Below are 6,959 nucleotides of genomic sequence, written 5' to 3'. Positions count from 1 at the left end.
ATAGAGAATGAGTATTTGGAAGAGATTTCAATCTAGCTTTGTATAAGATTAGTATCAATAGCTTTGAGAGAGGGATTGGCTATTTACTGAATCCATGTCTTCTCTAGGTAGAGTTCACTAAGTGCAATGTAGTCATAGAGTAGCTGTATTAGCGATGTATGTGACTAGTTATTGTTCATCTTGCGGAAGAAAGCAATATGGTTTTGGAACTCTTCTCGGCTCAAGTATATCGCAAAATCTAGTGCACCCTTGTCTTGAACCTAATCAAAATCTAGGGGAAATCTATGCCCTGACACTCTTCTTATGTACTTGATTTTCTATGATTTTACTTTTGTTTTAGTTCTTAGATTTTCTTTAGATTTGATACATAAAACTTTGTTTAGGCTAATTGACGAACTGTGAATTAAAACTTGTACTCTCTAGTTCCTTGTGGATCTACATCTTTGCTTTTAGCACAATATATTACTTGATCGACACATGCACTTAGCTGTCATAGGTGACCACAGTCCCTATCATCATCAAATTGCACTTCTTATGTAGAAAATTTAAAAATTTGAATATGAATGAGTCTAAAAACATGAATGATTATTTCACTAGATTTTTTGAAATAACAAATCAAATGAAGACTTGTGGTGAATTTATTTTAGGTCATCAAATAATGCATAAAATTTTAATCAACTTAAAAAAAAGGAATACATTAGCCCGATGAAAATTATCATTATTTCTCCCAAGAGTTCTAGAAAGAATTAAAAGTGAGCCCACTCTATATACTCTGCACAAAGGAGATTGCATACTTATTGTCTCAATCAATGTTGATAATCTCTTATTAGCAGGAAACAATTGTAAGCTCATATTTGAATTTAAGCAAAATGTAGGGGTTGCTACATTACTTCTTTAGTACCAAGGTAATTAAAGGCAAAGAAGGAACATTTATCTCTCAAAGAAGGTACACTAAAGTTATTCTCAAAATATTTAGAAGGAATGGATGTAAACTGTATCCACATCCTTAGTTGTGAATGTTAAGAAGAAAGACAATTGGGGGGTTTGATTCTTAGATTATATAAAATGTACTTAGAATGTGTTTTCACTCTTGGTTCTACTGAATGCACCTGGATTAATAAAAAACAAAATAGTAAAGCATAACCCACATCTAAAACAAAATTTACGATAGCAGCTAAGCTACTTTACAAGCCATTTGGTTAAGAAGAATTCTTGAAGGCATTGGGTGTGAGCAAGATTGAGGTATTATATTGCATTGTGATAATAAATTAGCTATTGCTATAGGAAAGTAATCTAATAAGTTATGACCAAACTAAACACATTGCCTTTAAATATCACTTCATAAAGAAAGCTATTAGGAAATGAGAAATTGAATTGAAATATTGCAAACCACAAGATCAATTGGCTTATATACTCAATAAGGCATTGCTGAAAGAAAGGCTAGTACTTTTATCTTAGAGAAATGATTGGGGTTGTAAAGGAAGTGCATTAAACGAAGTGTTAGTTGCCAATGCACATTCCTAACATGTTTATATAAGAATTAGGGCATGTTTGGGTACCACTAAATTCCATAGGAATGGTGGTAGTTCCTATGGAATTTAGTATTATGTAGGAAATTATAATAAAGTCTGTTTGGGTATTATTTTTACAGTATAAATTTACTATGGAAGCATATGATTCCATAGTAATTTGAAAAAGAGGTGGCACCCAATTTTTTTTCCTCTACTTTTTTAGTGGACATCTTTTTGAGAAGCAAGCAGTCTTTTAAGTGTAGCTTCAGCAGCAAACTGTGCAACCATTGCTTCCTTCTCCCGTGTGTCTAAAGGTCATCTTCATGAGGACACTACCCCCCGGCACTTCCAATAGATGATCTCTGCCATCTCCTTCTACCACTCACGCGGCATCTTCCATAGTAATATCAAACCTAAGAATTTTCTCATAGATGATACCAATGGCAATCTTAAGGTCTCCAACTTGGATCTCAGCACGGTATCAGACCAAATCAAGAAGGATGGGCTTTACACACTTTATGATACCTCTATATTGTGATGCTAGAGGTGTTCGATCCCCATGGCTACAACGCTGCCAAGGTCGACATTCCGCCACCCATGATGGTTCTTGTCTGACCTAGCGAAGCTCCTCTCTTGTCATCTTGATATCAATCCATAGACTAGGATCACCATCCCTAAGATAATTCAAAGTAAATGGTTCATAAAGGGATTCAAGCATGCTAGGTATTACATGGAAGATGATAAATTCTATCCCATTGAGGATGGCATTGACTCTATGCCACTGCCTCCACGGGAGGAGATGTCTAAGTTAGAGTCTAACTCTAATTCATCAGTGACTTCATGCCTTCCTGCATTGTCTGATGTAGAGAGGCATGGATTACGATTGCCGAGGCCTTCTAGCTTGAATGCCTTTGATATCATATCAATCTCATGGGGTTTTGATCTTCTAGGGTTGTTTGAGGAGAGGAGTGAGGAAACAAGGTTTGTTTCAAGTGAACCAGTGTCGAAGATTATCACAAAATTGGAATAAATTGCTAAAATTGTGAGCTTTATAGTGAGGAAGAATGAGTGTAGGGTTAGTTTGGAGGGGATAAGGGAAGGGGAAAAGGGGCCACTTACAATAGCAGCGGAGATATTTGAGCTTTCAGGTTCACTGTTGGTGGTGGAGATAAAGAAGAAAGCAGGGGACATGGCAGAGTATGAGGAGTTCTGTAACAAGGAGCTGAAACCAAGGTTGCAGAACTTTGTTTATGGGTATGTTGTTGCTTGTGCCATTGCCTCAATGGATGTTGCTAATGATTCTACCCTTGCTTCTGACTTTGAGTAGAAAGAGAACAAAAAGGAGTAATGTTCTCAGCTAAACTTTGCTTTTGGTTTTCTGAAGTCAATAATTAGTTATTGTTATTGTGTCTGATATAATTCTTTCTTGGAATTTGTTTGTACTAGGAATCTACTGAAAAGTAGTATTCTTTATTCTCAAATATGCATTGATAACATTCTTAATGTCATTTAAGCTGATGTCTTTCAGCTTGTTGTTTTTATAATGGATAGTAAAACTCTTGTGCATTAGCTATACAAACTATTGCAGGACAATTTGTGTTTAAGAATCAATTCTTATGTTTCTAGTACAAATGTAGAAGGCTTGGTGGAGTTTTGCGTGATGTTAAAGGTAAAATCATTCTCAATTTGTTGTTTCTAGTACAAATTATTTTCATAGAAAAATTTTCTTGTGTATAACCAAACACCATTCGGTAGGAATTTTTCCTGTAGTAATTTCCCCAGAAATCATCTTCGAATCCTATGGAATAAAATCCCTATGGAAAAATTTATTATGCATCCAAACAAGCCCTTAGAGTAGTTGAAACTTTAGTAATTAACATAGCTATAAAATGTTTTGCTTTGAACTGTAATTTAGTTTAGATGCTAATTAAGTTTCCTAAGAATATGTGGTAAGTCATGAATAAAAGGCCAATGTATAAGTTGAAAGAAAGGTGAAACATTTTTACCAAAAGCTGAGTGATTAAAGCTATGACCTCTAGTTTGGGAGCTCTTCATTTGAAACTCTATGTCTAAAAATTTCATTCGCTCATTCTCTATGAATTTTCAATCACCACGTTGAATAGAAGGAAGGCATATGGATGCTAGAGATATTGGAAAAGTAACTATCATTATTCATTTGATTAGTTTTTATGATGTTTTGCCTTATGCTATGTATGACATATCTCATATATAGCTATTCCCTTATATAATTGACCTCTATACTTGTATAGCTCTTTACAAGCTCTCTATATAGAACTTCTCATGTACAATGAGATATACATTGAAAATATGCATCATTTTCTCCATTTTCAATCTCCACTCTAGCATCAAATATATTTCATTTTCTTTATCTTCAATCTACATTCTTTCAATAATTTTCTATAGATGGGGAGTATAATGACAATTTTAGAGGTTCCTAGCAAGGATGGAGCTACATGGTCAACTGTGGGGATCAAATTGTTGAATAGTCAAAACTACTAACAAACCACTAATTTATTGTTGGATTTGCTCCACTAAAATAATAGCCAATGATTGAGTCATTTGACTTAGTTAGGTATAATACGCTAGATAGTCCCTCTATTATTTCGAAATGGCCCTTTAGTCCCTCTATTATTTTTCATCCTTGGGAGGTCCCTATATTATCCAGTTTGGAAAAAAGAAGTCCCTCCATCTAATAGCCGTCTCCTTTTCCGTCTTTGTCGCTGACGTGGAATTAATCTCGAATAAAAAAATAATAAAATATTACAAAAATTCAAAACTTGTGCTAATCTTTCCACATCTTAGCCTTTGTCCTAATCTCTTTCTCTCTAATCCCCATCACCAACTCCAAACACCTCACATGCTCTTCTCCTTTAACAACACCATCACCATCAACCTTAATCCTCGCTTCACATCCCCACAAACTCTCCACCAACTTCGCATTCATTTTGGAAGGTTTATCAACACTCAAGGCTTCATATTCCTATCTTGTTCTTTATCCAATATCTTAAATATTCCTCTCATCATTTACACAACAGAGCCGAAGTAGATATCATAACCAACGACGTGAGAAATGGTGACAAGTCTTTGATTTGGAGGGGCATTAACCTCGGCAAGAAAATAGTGAATGGAGGCTCGCTATTGTGCACTTGGATGAGACTCTCAAAAACCATGAAAGAAGTGGTAATATGTTGCGAACATGGTGGCTGCTTGTATCCAATAGAAAACGAAAGGGATGCCATGTTTGCTAGTAATGCCCACCAGTCATGGTAAGAAGACGATCACCATGCACGTCACCAGCCACCCATCAGCAGCCATGTCATTAATGAGTATAGAAATGTCATGTTTAGTATTTGTTTCTGATGAGTGAGTGGTACTCCTTAGCATCCATATCCATTTTTGTTACCTTCTTCGTCAAAGCGGAGGTAGGTGATTAGGCCATCATTGAAACCTTTGTTGGAGTTGGGGGTGGAGGAGAACATGTGGCAGTGGGCTGAGATGGTGGTGGAGAAGGTGATTGTGGCTCTGGTTATGGTGGTGCAAGGCCGGGTTTATATGGTCTTGAAAAGGGTAGGTGATGAATAAAAAGGGGGGTTAATGGTTGTCCACCATTGATGTTGATCTTGAGCTTGAAGATATATGGATATTTTTAATTTTTGTAATATTTTATTATTTTTTTATTCTGGATTAATGCCACATCAATGGCAGAGACAGAAAAAGAGACGGCCATTAGATTGAGAGACTGCTTTTTCCCAAACTTAATAATGCAGGGACCTCCCAAGGATGAAAAATAATAGAGAGACTAAAGGGCCATTTCAAAATAATAAAGGGACTTCCAGGGGGTTATACTGACTTAGTTATTAACCACATGGTCTTTCTATGCTAGCATCTAGATAACTCCACATTAGTTAAAATCATTAGTAAGTAATAGAAAAAAAAAAAACTATCTCCCAATAACTATGTGTTCATTGGTCTGCAAAGATTAGCATCAAGAAGCTTTAGAGGTCTCAAAGCTCTCCATGCTTGCTCAGATGGAAAAGATCTTTTGGCTTGCTGCCCATACACACAACTTTCACAAAGCTTAATAGGAGAAAGTCCCTACACCATTTGTTCTTAACTCAGAGTTTTTAAACCTTGGATATTGAGATGACCATACCTTAAATACCTCTTTTCTAAGACCTTATCACCATTAGCCATCAAGTTCTAGTCAGAGATGTTGTCACCGAACACCCTCACTTGATTAATTAAATTGGTGACTCAGGAGATATACTCTTGCACAACTTCTCTAGTCCTTATCTGCAAGGTTTTAAACTCCTAGCTCAGTGTCTACAACTTCACAGCAACCACCTTGGATGATCCTTGAAATTCTATTTAGAGGATCCTCCAAGCTTCCCTTGAAATTATAGCTACAACAATCATAGAGAATATGGTCTCATGCACAGCTTGCTTGATGAAGAACAGTGCCTTGGAGTCTCGTTTCTAGTTCTCCCTCACTCTTACTTCTTCATTTTGATTTGAGTAGCTAGTTCCAACAAAGTCCTATAAATCTTGAGAATTAAACAAGGTGCCGATCTTCATACTAATACTCATAACAATTACCTTTGAATACTGGCAATAAAGGAAGAAAAGAAGACAATGTAAAGATTCCTCTAGAACAAGCTAAAGATACACCATTGGAAAGCACTTCAACTACATCAAATGATAAAAATGAAGAAAGACCTAACAACCATCAAGGAGACTAGGGCAATAGTGAAAGAAACTCACAATACACAACAACAATTGGAGAGGATTCAATGGTGACACCCAAAGGGACACGAAGGAGAATCCGATCACTATGAGAATATGAGAACTCTATGAATCCTGCACCTTTGTACTCAATATCATAGACCATACAACATCTGTAGAAAAAAATACAAAAGGTAGTGATAGGCTGCTATGAAGGAAGACTTTTCTATTATTTAAAGGAACAAGATCCTGTAACTCGTTGATTTACCATAAGGGAAGCAACTTGTTGGTCTGAAATGGGTTTTCAAGACAACGGTGGATGTAGATGGAGCTGTATAAAGGCATAAAGCCCACCTTGTAGAAAAAGGGTATTCTCAGAAGTATGAGGAAGACTTTAATAAAACTTCTCTCAGTTGCAAGGTTTGAAATAGTGAGACTTCTCCTTGCCTTACCTGCTCAAATGAAGTGGGCAATGTATCAACTGGAGGTGGAATTTGCTTTTTAAAATGGTGAGTTATTAGAGGAGGTTTATGTCAAGCAACTGGAAGGGTTTGAGCTTAAAGGAAGGGAGAACAAGGTGTATTAGCTTAGAAAGGCTTTATATGGATTAAAACAGGCACACAGGACTAAGTACAGCAAAATAGTTCAGTATTTTCTTCAGCAAGGATTTAAAAGATGTGATAGTGAACCTACTCTATGCAAGAA

The 6,959-nt window shown here is 36.2% G+C and overlaps 1 pseudogene; it reads left to right on the top strand.

Moving 5' to 3' along the window:
- The first annotated feature begins 2,112 nt into the window (after positions 1–2,112).
- Positions 2,113–2,838, top strand: LOC120281674 (annotated as a pseudogene).
- The last annotated feature ends 4,121 nt before the right edge of the window (positions 2,839–6,959 follow it).

The sequence above is a fragment of the Dioscorea cayenensis genome, chromosome 1 (genome assembly GCF_009730915.1).
Source record: "Dioscorea cayenensis subsp. rotundata cultivar TDr96_F1 chromosome 1, TDr96_F1_v2_PseudoChromosome.rev07_lg8_w22 25.fasta, whole genome shotgun sequence".
In the NCBI taxonomy this organism is placed as follows: Eukaryota; Viridiplantae; Streptophyta; class Magnoliopsida; order Dioscoreales; family Dioscoreaceae; genus Dioscorea; species Dioscorea cayenensis.
The sequence above is the reverse complement of the archived record's forward strand: the minus strand, read 5'-3'. Positions and strand labels throughout refer to the sequence as shown.